Raw genomic sequence first — 16,148 nt, forward strand, 5'->3', positions numbered from 1 at the left:
CCCGTGTTCATAGTTCTTGACTCGAGCGGTTATCTGGAACAAATTTTACGGGACGTGTGTCGGCCTTGTTGTGATTGATCCCTCGTTACTTTCTTGGACCCCCCTCAGAGGAGTTCATTCAACTTAGGGCTGGGGTGCAGTTATGAAAGTACAAGGGAAGTAGGCCCCAAAGGGTTGGAAGACAAAGTGGTCTCGCCCTTCAGGAGCTCCCCATAGCAACGGGCAGGTTACCAGTTCCCCCACTGAAGCCCCAGGAGAAAAACCTTCCTGCTCTCAGGCCTCCCCACACCTCCCCAAACTCAGGCATGGGAACAGTCACAGTCCCCGCCCCCGCCCCCCTTTAAGCTCCCGGTGGTCTCTTGCAAGCCCAGATCATCCAACTCATCTGAGGGGATCCAATATCAGTCCCCCCTACCCCCAGCCTTGAGTCCCCTGGCTCAGTGGCCTGAAAGTTTTCCAGTAACTGCCTCATTCGAATGCCCTCCCTGGGGCTCTCCCACTCTGGGTTCCGAGGTGTAACCCGTCCACCTAGGGGAAAGTTCCATCCAGCTTCTCCCTGCTACGACTCCCGCGAAGATCACCACCTCACTTACCCCCAGCTATCAGCTCCAGGAGCAGACCAAACTGGGGTTGCTACCCACATCCAGTTTGTCACCTCTACGGAATTCGAATGTCAATGCGGATCTCAAAAGGAGCAAACTCCCGACGCCAAAACCTGCTCAAAGATAGCAAAAGGGGAGAAAGAAAGAGAAAGAAGAAAGAAAGAAAGAAAGAAAGAAAGAAAGAAAGAAAGAAAGACAAACGAATCTCACCGATAACTAGAAACGCACAAATACCAAATGAAATGTTCTTGGCCGAATTCGGTGGCCTATAAGAAACTGATATACCGGGGCGCCTGGGTGGCTCAGTCGTTAAGCATCTGACTTTGGCTCAGGTCATGGTCTCACAATTTGGGAGTTTAAGTCCCACATCAGGTGCTTGAGCTCTACTTTTGGTGAACACGAGCCCCAGAGTGAGCCCTGTTTCTCTCTTTTTCTCTCTCTCTCTGCCCCTCGCTCACTTGTGCCCTCTCTCCCTCTGTCAAAAGGAAAAAAAGAAAGACAAGAAAAAAGAAAGAAAAATGATATACTTATTTGATTGCTAGTTGCAAAGTCTACATTCAAAAGTATAGATGGCCTCTCTGGTCTCTCACAGGGCTTCTTGGAGATTAAGTCACGAGGCCATGTTCTTAATATTAAGAGATTTCTTCCCCGGGGCGCCTGGGTGGCTCAGTCGGTTGAGCATCCGAGTTCAGCTCAGGTCATGATCTCGCAGTGCGTAGGTTCGAGCCCTGCGTCGGGCTCTGTGCTGACGGCTCAGAGCCTGGAGCCTGCTTCGGATTCTGTGTCTCCTCTCTCTGCCTCTCTCTCTCTCTCTCTCTCTCTCTCTCAAAAATAAATAAATATTTTTTAAAAATTTTTTAAAAGATTTCTTCCCCACCAGACAGCATGAGTAGCAAGCCATTTGCTACTTTTTTTGAGAGAGAAAGACAGAGAGCATGTAGGAGGGGCAGAGAGAGAGGGAGAGAAGGAGAGAGAATCTCAAGCAATCTGCTCAGCACAGAGCCTGATGCAGGGCTTGAACTCACGAACTGTAAGATCACGACCTGAGCTGAAATCAAGAGTCGGATGTCCAACTGACTGAGCCCCCCAGGAGCCCCTCGAGCTATTTGCTACGTAAACAAGTGTAATATAGTATATAAAAAAGATAAAGGTCCAGGGGCGCCTGGGTGGCTCAGTTGGTTAAGCGGCCGACTTCGGCTCAGGTCATGATCTCGCACTCCGTGAGTTCAAGCCCCGCATCGGGCTTTGTGCTGACAGCTCAGAGCCTGGAGCCTGTTTCCGATTCTGTGTCTCCCTCTCCCTGACCCTCCCCCATTCATGCTTTGTCTCTCTCTGTCTCAAAAATAAATAAACGTTAAAAAAAAATTTTTTAAAAATTAAAAAAAAAAAAAGATAAAGGTCCAACTGAAGGTTATAGACCTTCTTTTCTTTTCTTCTGGGAGTTGTTGCAGGCTTCTTATTCGGACTCTAGAGGGCAGCCAGAAAGAAGAAATTACATTTTTCTGTTCTCTTGCACCCCAGTTGTCGCAGCAGTTTCAGGGGGTGAGCGTTACGGTTTCCTCGGACCTGGAAACCAGCCCTTCAAAATGGCCCTGGCCTGCAAGTGGAATGGCGGAGTGGGGAGAAAAGAAAGGAAAAATTTTAGGGCGATTGAACTGTCCCAAGGTGGTGGATACATGACTCTACCCATACAGAGTGAACTTGACTGTATACACGCGCTTTTTTTTTTTTTCTTTTTTTAATCAACAAAGGTGTCAGGGGGGCCCAGAATGGATGCAATGCAGGCTGTGACCAGTGAATCAAACTGTATTAAAATGTGTGACAAAATGTCACCGAGGGGTCGGGATAAAAGGCGCAAGAGTTCTCATCACAAGGAGAACGTTTGTTTTCTTCTTTCTTTTCTTTTTATTGCATCTATATGGGAAGACGGATGTTAGCTGAACCTATTATGGCGATCTTTTCCACAACATGTGAATCAAACCCTGGTGGGTGTCACTTGTTTCTCGATAACACCGGAAAAATAAAATAAAGGAGCTGACCAAAGCAACCTTGGAGAACAGTGTTTTAATTAGACACTCAAAGGCTACAAAAAGAACGATACATAATACTGTATTCTAGTTTGTGAAGTTTGTTTGTTTGTTTGTTTTCTCATAGGGCTATAGGATAGTAATTCTGAAACTATTTTGCATGGATTATGGCACCGAACAAACAAGTAAATAAATTGTAGATAACAGGAGCCAGTGATATCAGAGTAAGTAGTTACAAACAAACAGAGAGGGAGGGCAGGAAGCGAAATTGAACTCTGTGGTGTTGGATTCAAGTCGCGGATACCAGAATGAACTCGTGTGTGTGTGTGTGTGTGTGTGTGTGTGTGTAGGCATGTAATTATGTCGGATTTATTTTTGTTACAGATGAAAAGCTTCTAGAAGACTGGGATGGCGAGGCATGATTTTAATTTTTCGCATCAATTTCCTCGTATCTTTTTTATGTGAGTGAGCTCATGTTTACTTTAATATATGATGCAGATAGAGAATTATGGATATATGTGTATACATGTATTCGCACACATACGTATATTTTCTAGTTCCGTCCTTTTAGAGGGCCTAGAAACAGTGACATCCCAGTAGCAGTGAGCACACCCATCACCCAGATCTTGGTTTCTAACACCATTCTTCAGTAAAAGGAATAAGGGCTCTTAGGAGTGTAGGGCAGAGGAAATACAAGATGAACCTGGAGCATTTTGTGGGGCTGAAAAATTCGGAAGTGCTGGAAAAAATGCAAGAGGGCTTGTCCAAAGTACACAAGAGTCAACTTGAATGGGCTCCCAACGGCCAAAGCTGGAACAACTTGATCAAAAATTAAATAACAATCCCCCCCCCTCCCCCGACCCTGGGTGGCTTAGTGGGTTAAGCCTCGGACTTCAGCTCAGGTCCTGATCTCGAGGTTCACGGGTTCGAGCCCCGCGTCGGGCTCTGTGCTGACAGCTCAGGGCTTGGAGCCTGCTTTAGATTCTGTCTCCCTCTCTCTCTCTCTGCCCCTCCCCCGCTCGTGCTCTGTCTCTCTCTCTCTCAAAAATAAACATTAAAAAAATTTAAAAAAAATTAAATAACAATGGTGTTGATTTATAACTCCAAAAGTAAGATAAATATTCATGGGTTAATAGCACTATAAATGACTAAATAAATAAGTAAATGGGGGAGAAGGGACAAACTATTCCTTACAGAAGAATTCCAAGTGATATACCAAATCGGTACTATCTCCTCTAGGAAGCGGGGATTAATTCCCTCCTCTTGAGTATGGTCTGGACTTAGTGACTCACCCGGAATGAATAGAGTATGGAAAGAGAAAACAGTAACTTTACAGTAGAAAACACAAGTGGACACCGCCTTAACCAAATGATTAAGGTCAAAATTGCCAGTGAGCAAGTTATGCGATATCATGGCCCCCACCATGACATGGTGAAAACGACATTTTACCTCTGTAGTGTTGTTCTTCCCCAAGGCCTCTTATTCAAATCTAATTATGAGAAAACATCGGGTAAGTTCAAATTGAGAGAGTCTATAAAATACCTGACCAGTACTCTTCAAAAGTATATTTTAATAAGTAATGTAAATTTTTTTAAATAAGCAGTGTGGTGGTTAATTTTATGCGTCACCTTGGCTGGGCCACGGTGTCCAGATACTTGGTCAAACATAGTTCCCGATGTTTTGTTTTCTTTTCTTCTTTCTTTCTTGAGAGAGAGAGAGAATGAGAGAGAAGCAGGGCTTGCCCTAAGCGGGGCTCCAGCTCACCCGACGCAGGGCTCGAACTCATGAACCGTGAGATCATGACCTGGGCCAAAATCAGATGCTTCACCAACTGAGCCACCCGGGCGTCCCTGGACGTTTTCTGTGAGGCTGTTTCTTGGATGAGATTAACATTTAAGTTGACGGACTGTGAGTAGATGAATGTGAGTAGACCTCCATAATGCGAGTAAAGCTCAGCTGATTAGTGGAAGGTCTTAGGAGAACAAAGATTGACCTCCCCAAGCAAGAAGGAATTCTGCCAGCCAAGTGCACAAATTACAACTCTTCCTGGGTGTCTTGCCTGCTGGCCTGCAGATTTAAGAGTTGCCAAGCCTCCATATTTTTATCAACGACTTTGGTAACACAAACAGCATCTTCATGGTTATTGAGAATACAAAATTCAAAAGGCATGCAACCAAAGGGTAGACCGAGAAAAGTTTTCCTCCCACCGCTGGCCCCAAACTACCTAGTTTGCTTTCCCTAGTGGTTCTTTATGTAGCCAGCTTCTTATCTGTTTAGAGCCTCACAACAGGTTCCAAAGGTTTAAGGTCATAAAAAAAAAACAAAAAAACAAAAAAACAAAAAAAAAAACAAAGGAAAGACTGGAAAATTGTCGCAGGTCGGAAGAGACTAAAGAGACATGATGACTAAGTATAACGTAGTATCTTGGATGGGATCCTAGGACAGCGAAAGGATATTAGTGGAAAAACTGGTGAAATCTCAAGAGTCTGGGGTTGTTAGAATTGTCCCGATGTTAATTTCTCAGTTTTAAAATGTACCACGGTTATGTAAGATGTTAACATTAGGGAAAACTGGGTGAAGGGTATAAAAGAACCATCTGTACTTCTGCAACTTTTCTGAAAAATCTAAAATTATTCCAAAATAAAGATTTTAATAAAAGATAAACAGTCCAGTCTTGTGGTTACAGACCAAGATGGAAAAATGCAGTCCTTTCTATTTCCTCCCGCTGAGTAAAGACAGAAACTGCGAATGTTGTATAGAAAAACAAACATTAGATGACTTTAAAAGGTAGAGAAAAGGTAGCTAGCTGATCAGCTAGAAGCCTAGGGACATAATGACACGGCCATGAGTTCCCTGGGTTTTGCTTTTGCCTCAGGTTATCCTAGACTACGTAATGTAGAGGCTGGAAACCCAGAAATGGCAATGGGCACAGACAAAAAAACCTTACACTCTCATTCTTAAAAAAGCCTGGTGGTGCCTGCGTTGCATCCAACCTTGGCTCAGGTCATGATCTCTTGGTTCGTGAGTTCAAGCCCTGCATCCGGTTCTCCACCATGGACAGTGCAGAGCCTACTTCAGATCCTCTCTCTCTGCCCCTCCCCAGGTTGCATGCATGCACACACACACGCACTCTCTCTCTCAAAAATAAACCAACACTTAAAAAAAAAAAGCCTGCTGGGGGACGCCTAAGTGGCTCGGTCAGTTGAGTGTCCAACTTTGGCTCAGGTCATGATCTCACAGTTCATGGGTTCGAGCCCGACATTGGGCTCGCTGCTGTCGGTGCAGAGACCCACTTCAGATCCTCTGTCCCTCTCTTTTTTCTGCCCCCGCCCCTGCTCTCTCCCTCTCTCTCTCTTTCAAAAATAAATATTTTTTTTAAATTAAAAAAAAAATTTTTGATGCCTACTGGGTGATTTTCTTTTTCTTGCCTTACTGAAGTGACCCAAATCTTAACTATAATTATGGAATAAAAACGATGACAGTGGACGTACTTGTCTTTTCCCTGATTTGGGGAAACCATTCACTCTTTCATCATTAAGTGTGATGGTTGCTGTGGGTTTTTCATAGATGCCTTTTATCAGGTTGAGGAATATTTCCTTCTATCCAAGTTTGTTGAGATACTTCTTTTCGTGTATGGTCGTTTGTCAGATGCTAACTCTATTGAGATGATCCTGTGGTTTGTTGGTTGGTTTTGTTTTTTGTTTTTTTTTTTTTACTTCTATTAATAAGATATATTACATTAGATTTTTGGAGGCTAACCTAACTTTGCATTCCTGGGATAAATCTCACTTGGCCATAATGCATACATACTCCTTTTTGTACGTTGTTGGATTCAGTTTGCTAATATTTTCTTTAAAATTTTTGCATGTGGGGTGCCTGGGTGGCTCAGTTGGTCAAGCATCCGACCTGAGCTCAGGTCATGAGTTTCAAGGTTCATGAGTTTGAGCCCTGCATTGGACTCTGCATTGGTGGAGCGGAGCCTGCTTGGGATTCTCTCTCTCACTCTCTCTCTCTCTCTCTGCCCCTTCCCCACTTGCGTGCTCTCTCTCTCAAAATAAATAAATAAACTTTAAAAAAGTAAAAAAAAAAATGCATCTATATTCATGGGATATTGGTCTCTGATCTTCCTTTTTTGTGATATCTTTGTTTGGCTTTGGTGTTAGGGTAAAAAACAATTTTTTTTGACAGAGTGAGAGAGAGGGAGGTAAAGAGTGAGAGCGGGGAAGGGACAGAGGGAGAGGCAGAGAGAGAATCATAAGCAGGTTCCACACCCAACACAGAGCCTGACACAGGGCTTGAACTCATGATCATGAGGAGATCATGACCTGAGCTGAAATCAAGAGTCAGTCACTTAAGCAACTGAGCCACCCAGGGGCCCCAGTGTTCGGGTAATACTGTTCTCATAGAATTAGTTGACAAGTGTCCCGCTCCTTTTTTTTTTTTTTTTTTAATTGCATGAAAGAGTTTGTGAAAGAATGACATTATTTCTTCTTTAAATATTTGAGAAAATTCACCAGTGAAGCCATCTGGAACAATACTTTCCTTTGTGGGCAGTATTTTAATGACTATTTAATCTCTTTACTTGTTATAGGTCTATTTAGCTTTTCTATTCTTTCTCTTCGGTAAGAGCTTTATTGAGATATAATTCACAAGCCATAAAATTAACCAGTCTGAGGTGGACAATTTAGTATATTCACAGAGGTGTGCAACCATTACCATGATCAATTTTAGAATGTCTGCATCACCTCCAAAAGAAACCCTGAACCTTGTAGCCTTTACCCTCCTTCCCAATCCTCCCCCTGATCTAGGCTATCACTAATCTACTTTCTGTCTCTATGTATTTGCCTATTTGGGGCATTTTATATAAATGGACTCATACAATACGAGATCTTTTGTGACCGGCTTCTTATACTTAGTATAATGTTTCCAAGGTACATTCTCATACCTTTTTACGGTCAAATACGATTCGATTGTATAGATCTACCACTTTGATTTATCCGTTCATTAGTTGGTGGACTTTTGGTTGCTTCCACTTTTTGGCTATCATGAATAATGCTACTATAAATATTTGTGTACAAGTCTTTGTGTAGACCCATATTTTAATTTCTTTTGAGTACATTCCTATGATTGGATTCTACCTCTTCTTGAGTTCATTCTGGTAATTTGTACCTAGGAAACCTAAGTTGTTTAATTTGTTGGCATAAAGTTGTTAATAACATTCTCTGACGATCCTTTTAATTTTTGTAAGGTCAGTGGAATGCTCTCTCTTTTAGCCCTGATTTTGATCATTTGTGTCTTCTCTCTTTTTTCTTGATCAGTCTAAAGGCTCATCAACTTTGCTGACGTTTTAAAGAACCTATTTTTTTTTTATTTCGTTGGTTTATTCTGTTTTTTTTTTTTTTTTGGCTTAGTTTCAAATGATTCACATATACACAATAAATACTACACCTCCCACACACGTACCCGCCGAGAGAGAAAATGAGAAAGAAACCGTGGCAAAGTATAAGCAATTATACTGAATCTGAATAAAGAACTTTATTCTAATCCTCCAACTTTTCTATACGTTGAAAATAATATCAAAATAATATTATGTAACATCGAAATAAAGTTACTAAAAACGAGTATTTCTCCCACCTCAAATCCGACTGCATTGTGGCCGCGCTAGAGGAGGGAAGGAGATAGGGCAGGGGAGAGGCGTGGGGGACTCAAGGAGGACATGCCCAAGGCAGCCCTCCAGTCTTGCCACATGCCAACGCAGCACAGAGAGTCCCAGAAGTTGTCTTCATGGAGCTGAGAGCTGTGTGGATGGGCCCCTGGGAGCTGGCAACAGAGGCCTGGTGTCCGGGATGAAGAACAAGTCCAAGGACAGGAGACAAGGGAGAAAATGAGACATATTGGCAGATGCTTACACTTAGAGAGACTCCCCTTCCCCTAAGACTTGGTGCCACATAAGCCCCATGCAGAACTCAGATGTCACACTGCGGAGGGGTTCAAACCTTGAATTGACTGTCATCGTCTCTGTCAGTCAGTGAATGGGGACTCTAGATAGAAATTACAGGAAAAAAGCTGTATTTCTTGTGCATGCCTTTCCTGGCCTGAGAAATGAATACCTGCTACACACACACACACACACACACACACACACGGACAGCAATGATGAAAAAAAAAATTGGAGTAGCCATGTTAATATCATGCAGAGTAGATTTCAGAACAAGGAACATTATCAGCAACTAAAAGGAACATTACATAATGATACAAGACCAATTCTCCAATTAAGCATCCTCAACATTTGTGTACCTAAATATAGAGCCCCAAAAGGCCTGAAACAAAACACAATAGAACTTAAAGGAAAAATGGAGAAAATTCAGTTATACTTGGAAACGTGAACATCCCTCTCTCTGTAATCAATGGAGCAAGTAGACAGAATCTCCAAAGTTGTGGAAGATCTGAATAATACTAACAACCAACCCAACCTAGTCGGTATTTACAGACAACTCCACCCAGTAACCGCAGAATAGGCCTCAGAAAGATCTTAATGGGAAACTAAGAGGCTTAGAACAAAGTGGGTCAGAACACGCATTTACCCATACATGTTGAATCGCACCACTTGAATTTTCAGAATGCATCGGTAGACAGTCTGAGGACAATCCACTTTTAGATTCTGGATTCTCTCAATTTAACCCCACTTTGAAAAGACACTTGGTTGGCCACCAGACAGTCCCCTAATTTAACATCATTCTGAGGCCTTAAAAATAAACCTAGCTTGTGCAAGTTGAGGTCAGCTGTCTATATGAGGTTTGAAAGAAGAGTGTGAATATTTAGCAGCATATGGAGGTATTAGCCAGTACAATCAAATAAAATGATTAGAGGCATAAAAATAGGAAGGGAGGAGGTAAAACTATATTGTTGATAAGATACTGAAAAACTCTAGAGAATCAATGCTAAAACTAATACAGATATTAAGTTTAGCATGGTAACAATACAAAAACAACAACAAAAATCAATAGCCTTTACATGTCAAACAATATTGCTTCTAAAATGCAGTGGAAGAGAAAACTCCATTTTCAACTATGGAAAACTAACGGAAAACTCCATTTTCCATTATCAGGCATGCAAAGAAACAGGAAAACATGACCCACAATTAAAAGAAAAATCGATCAGAATAAACCTAGAAGTGATACAGGTAACAGAATGAGTAGACAAAGACATTGAAAGAGTTATTAAACTGTGTTTCCTATGTTCAAGCAGGGAGAGGAAAGCAGGAGGATACCAACGAGATCCATATCAAACTTCTAGAGATAAGAATTACAATGTCTGAGATGAAAACAAAAATATTAGAGGCGATTAAGAGCAAATTAGACACTGTGGAACTGAAGTTTACTGAAATCAAAGACAGAACAATAAAATCAATCGAATACGAAACCCAGAAATAAAGAAATTTTAGGGGCGCCTGGGTGGCTCAGTCGGCTAACCATCCAACTTTGGTTCGGGTCATGATCTCGTGGTTTGTTGAGTTCAAGCCCCCCATTGGGTTCTCTGCTGTCAGCACAGGGCCTGCTTCTGTCTCTCTCTCTGCCCTTCACCCACTCATTCTCTCTCTCTCAAAAATAAATACACATTAAAAAAATTTTTTTTAATTCAACAGATGATCAGTGAGCTATGGGACAATTTCAAACAGCCTAACATATTCACAATTGGAGGATTCAAAAAACAATACTTGAAGAAATAATGGCCAAAATTTTCCAAATTTGATGAAAACTGTAATTCCACAGATTTCGGATACTCAAAGAACGCCAAGCCAAAGATACAAAAAGAAAATTATACCAAGATATTCACAATCACATTGCTTAAAACCAGGGGGAAAAAATTAAAGCAGCCAGAGAAAACTTATAACAATGTATATGATGTTTACAATATATGTAGATCGAAAATATATGACAAAAATAGTAGGTCATTAAAACTACAATATATGTAAACGAGTGTGATGTCATGTGAAGGTAGACCATGATAAGATATATAACACAAACCCTAAAGCAACTATAAAAAACAACAAAGGGGCGCCTAGGTGGCTCAGTGAGTTGAGCATTGGACGTGTGATTTCGGCTCAGGTCATGATCTCGGGGTTGTGGGACTGCACCTCACGCTGGGCTCTGTGCTAAGCGTGGAGCCTGTTTGAGATTCTCTTTCTCCCTCTGTCTCTGTCTCTCTAGAAAAAAAAAAAAAAAAAAAAAAAAACAAAGCACACACACAACAAAGAGCTATAATAAACCAACAAAGGATAAAATAGAATCATAAAAAACATTCAGTCTAAAGACAGAAAAAGAGAACAGAACACAGCTGGTACAAATGAAAAATAAAGAGCAAGGTGGTAGATTTAAACCGAACCACGGAGCATAACTAAATAAAATGGTCTAGACAACCCTTGGTAAGCAGAAGAATGGCTCTCCCCGCCCAAGATACCCCCACCCTAGACCCTTTGAATATATTATCTTACATGGCAAAAGGGACTTTGCAGAGGTGATTAAGGGCATGGATTTGAGACAGAACATTATCCTGGACCGTCCAGATGAGCCCAATGTCAGAGTCCTTAAAAGCAGAGAAGCTTTCCTGGCTGCGTCAGCGAGACGAGAAAGAAAAAGAGAGACGTGGCAAGAGAAACGTGACGTAAGGACTCAGCCTGTCATTGCCAGCTCTGAAGACGGAGGAAGGGGGCCAGGAGGCAAGGAATGCAGCAAATTCTAGAAGCTGGAAACAGCTTTCAGGTTTACAGCCAGCAAGAAAATGGGAACCTCGGTCCTACAACCACAAGGAACTGAATTTTGTCAGCTACCCAAACGAGCAGGAAAAGGATTTTCCCCCTAGGGCCTCCAGAAAGGAATGCAGTCTGCCGACACTTTGATTTAATCTGGGGAACTCATACCAGACTCCGGACCTACAGAGGCATAAGATAATAAATGTGTGTTGTTTTAAGCCAGTACATCTGTCCTACTTTGTTATAGCACCAATAGGAAAGTTAATACCTACTCCAGGTAAAGGACAGAGATTATCAAACTGATAAAAAGGCAAGATTAAACAGTATGTTACCGAAACCTTATATAAAGGTTAAAAGTGAAGGAATAAAAAATTACAGCATTCTAACCCTAACGAAGAAAAGCTGGCTCAGTGGGTTGAGCTGCCGACTTCGGCTCAGGTCATGATCTCATGGTTAGTGAGTTTGAGCCCTGCACTGGGCTCCATGCTAAGAGTGGGGAGCCTGCTTGGGATTCTCTCTCCCCCTCCCTCTCTGCCCCTCTTCCATTCATACTTTCTCTCTCTCTCAAAAAAAAAAAAAAAAAAAAAGCTGGAGTGGCTACATTAATATCAAAATAGATTGCCGAACAAAGAATATTACCAGGAATGAAGAAAGTCATCTCATTATAATAAAGGGGCCAATTCATCAGAATACGTGAAGTAAAATCCGAGAGAAATGCATGGAAAAACAGACAAATCCACAATTTTGGTTGTAGAGATCAGCACCACTCTCTCAGTAATGGATAGAACCACCAGAGAGAAAGTCAGTATAGAAATAGACTCGAATAACACTTGTCCTGTCACAGAACATTCCATTCGACGGCAGAGTACACATTCTCTTCAAGCACACGTAACTCATTTACCAAGGGCCACAGTCCTGACCCTAAAACAGACTCAGTAAGGTTAAAAGGATTCAAGACACACACAATATAGTCTCTGGTTACAATGGAATTAAATTAGAAACTAACAAGAAAAATATCTTGAAAAGCTCCAAACAGTGGGAAGAATACACTTAAAAAAAAACCAAAAAAAAAAAAAAAAAAACCCCCCAAAAAACCCAAAAACAAAACCCTGTATGAAAGAAGAAACCAAAGGGGAAATCGGAAAGTATTTTGAAATGAATGAAGATGAAAATATATTCTATCCAAGTGTATCGAAAGCCCCTTATACAGGAAAAGGTTAAGTCAGTAGGCCTGGGTTGATCAAATCCCGCACATTACCAAGAAAACCTCTTGGCTACTTCCTGGGAACTAAAAACTGAGCCTTGGAATGTTCTGTCTTGTTAAGAGTATTTTTGTATGTCTGAGTTCTTTGGCCATTCTGTTCCACTTTGACCAGATAGTTTATGCTGCTGATGTGATTTATAGTGAACACCTGCATCTGCTCTAAGAGGTCTGGAGTCTCGACTAGCTGAGGTTGCTCATGCAGGTGCTAACTCCCAATAAAAATCCTGGAGCCGCCCTGGTTGGCAACACTTCGCCTGTCACGTATTGTTGCCCAAAGAATTCAGCATGTCTCGTGAAACTCCACTGGGAGGGGACACCTGGAAGCTTGAGCCTGGTTTCCCCCTATACTTCTCCCTATGTGCCTTTTCTCTTTGGTGATTTTAATCTGTATCTTTCACTGTAATAAACTGTAACCATGCATAAAACAGTTTCTAAGCCCTGTGACTCTTGATAGTGAATCAGCAAGCCTGAGGCTGGTCTTGGGGGGTGGGGGGGCCTACACACATAGCGAAAGCATCCACTGGATGGAAATTTATAGGACTAAATGTCTATACTAGAAAATGTCTCAAATCAGTGACCTCAGCTTCCACCTAAAGAAACGAGAAGGAAAGCAGCTAAAGAAGCCCGAAGGAAGCAGAAGGAAGAAAAATAATAAAGATGAGAGAGAAACAATGGCAAAAACCAGAAATACAATAGGGAACATCAATGAAATCACAAACTGGCTATTTGAGAAGATCAAAAATATTTGTAAACCTTTAGCCAGAGCGATAAGGGTGGGGAGACCCAATTCACTTATATCAGGAATAACACAGAACTACAGGTTTCACAAATGTTAAAAGGATAAATGACTTGAAAGATACAAACTACCAAAGCTCGCTCCAGACAAAATAGATCATCTGAGCAGCCTATATATATTAAAGAAATTGACTGTGTAGCTAAAAACTTTCCCCCCAAAACCCCCAAACTTCCAGGCCCACGTGGCCTTATTGATGAATTCCATCACACATTTTTAGGAAGAAATAATACCAATTCGACACAAACTCTTTGAGAAAACTGAAGAGAGAGAATACTTCCCAACCCATTCTCTGAGGCCAATATTACTCTGATAATAAGACCTCATGAACACAGATGCAAAAATTCTCGGCAACCTTTTGGCAACAACGTATAATCCCACAATACATAAGGTAATCCAACCTCATGAACAAGTGGGCTTTATCTCAGGAGTGTAAGATTCAACATACATCCCTGATTTTAAAAATTTCAGCAAACTAGTAACAGAAAGGGACAGGAACATCCATCTATGAAAAACCTTCAGTTAACATCATACCGACTTTCTCCTAAAACTGGGAACAGGCATCTGTTCTGACCACTTCAATTGTACTGGAGGTTCAAGCCAGTGCAAAAAGGATAGAAAAAGAAAAAAAAAAACAAGGCATGGGTAGCCGTTGGGAAGGAAGCAGGAAAACTGTCTTTATTCACAGATCACATAAATTATTTATGCGGAAAATCCCAAGGAATCTACAGAAAGCTACTAGGACTAATAAATGGGCCTAGCAAGTTAGGCAGGACACAACCATGCTAGTCACACGAAAAATTTAGACCTTAAAATTTTTAAAATATACAATGCACAATAGCATCAAACATATCAAATACTTAGGGCTGTGAAGGCCTGTTTACCAAAAACTACAAAACAGTGAGAGAAAATACAGATCCGAATCAATGGCGAAATAGGCCTTTTTCATGGGCCAGAAAGCTCAGTACTACCAAGATGTCAACTCTCCACAAATTGATCTCCGGATTCAATGTAATCTCAGTCAAAATTCCAACAGGGCTCTCTGGTAGCAAATGGCAAGCTAATTCTAAAATTAATCTAGAAATGCCAAAGATCTAGAATAGCCAAATCCACTTGGAGAAAGAATAACAAAATTGGAAAACGTACACTCCCTGGCTGAAAGACTTCAGAGAATACAAACACTAAGTTGAGATGATTTACAGACCTAAATGTAAAACTACAAGGCCCCTACCCCTAGTAGAAAACATAGGAGTGTCTTTGAGACCAAGGTTGGGCAAAGATTTCCCAGACAGCACACAGAAAACACTAAACATACAAAAATTGGTACACTCGGACTCTATCAAAATTCAGAATGTCTACTCATCAAGACACCATTAAGAAAACTGAAAGGGCAAATCACAGGTTGGGAAAAATATTTGTAGTACGAATATCTGACAAATGCCTTGTAAGCAGATCACACAAGGAAACCTCCACGAATCAATAACGAAAAGACAACCCAATTTAAAAAGAGCAAAATTTTATCTCTTCATAACAGAGATACGGATGGTCACTATACACATGCAAAGACACTCAACATTGGTCATCACAGAAATGCAAATTATAACTGCAATCATATACCACACACCAACTAGAACAGCTGAACTTTTGAAAACTAGCAACAATAAGTGTCTCTGAGGACGTGGAAACAACCCAAATGCTGACCAGCAGAATGGTTAAATACACTGTGTTACATTCGTACAATAAAATGCCACTCAACAATAAAAAAGAAGGAACTACTGATACACTCGTCAACACGGATGGATTTCAAAAACATGTTCAGTGAAACAAGTCAAATAAAAAAATACCTCTTGCACACTTCCATTTTTATGAAGTTTAAAGACAGTAAAATTCATCTATGGGGATAGAAATCAGAAAAGTGGTTGCCCGGGGTCCGGGGCAGCAGCAAGGGAGGAAGAGGACGGAATGGAAAAGGACACAAGAGGACTTTCTAGGGTAATGACAGTGCGTTATTCTTGACTGGGGTATAATGGACACGTTTGCCAAAACTCACCAAACTGTACATTCAAGATCTGTTCAGCTTACTGTAGGTAATAACCATATCTCAAGAAAAAAAAAAAAAATCAGGTTTTTAAAACTAGGCAAATAGCCCTTAAATAAAATAAAATGGAAAATTGCTCAACCTTAGTCATTAAAGAAATGCAAATTAACTCTGCCACGACTCCATTTTCACCTACTGTATTTGCAAAACTTCCAAATGCTCCACAATACAGTCTGTTGGCAAGGCCGTAGGAGAAATAGTCTTGTTCGTGCATTTCCAGGGTGAGTGCAACACAGAAGAGCTATGGAGGGCAACATCAAGCAAGACTATATGCACTTAACTTGTGGCTCAGTAATCTACCATTTTACTCTGAAGATATATACCTCCACAAATACAAAACCACATATTCATAAGGTCACTGAGACATTATTTGAAATAGCAAAAGATTGGAAACACTCCCCAAATATCTCATCGTTGGGAGATGATACATACAAACAATGGATCCCCATGAATTGATAATGATTTTTTAAGATCTATTCAGTGGAGAAAAGTCAAGGTGCCAAAATATGTACACATCCTGCTACATCTTGGGTATACAAGGAGGGAGGTAAGACTCTACATACCAATTTATTTACTTCTGGGAAAAGAAACACAGAAGATAGGAGCTGATGA

Source organism: Panthera pardus, unplaced genomic scaffold (assembly GCF_024362965.1).
Source record: "Panthera pardus isolate Hobbes unplaced genomic scaffold, ASM2436296v1 HiC_scaffold_27, whole genome shotgun sequence".
Lineage (NCBI taxonomy): Eukaryota > Metazoa > Chordata > Mammalia > Carnivora > Felidae > Panthera > Panthera pardus.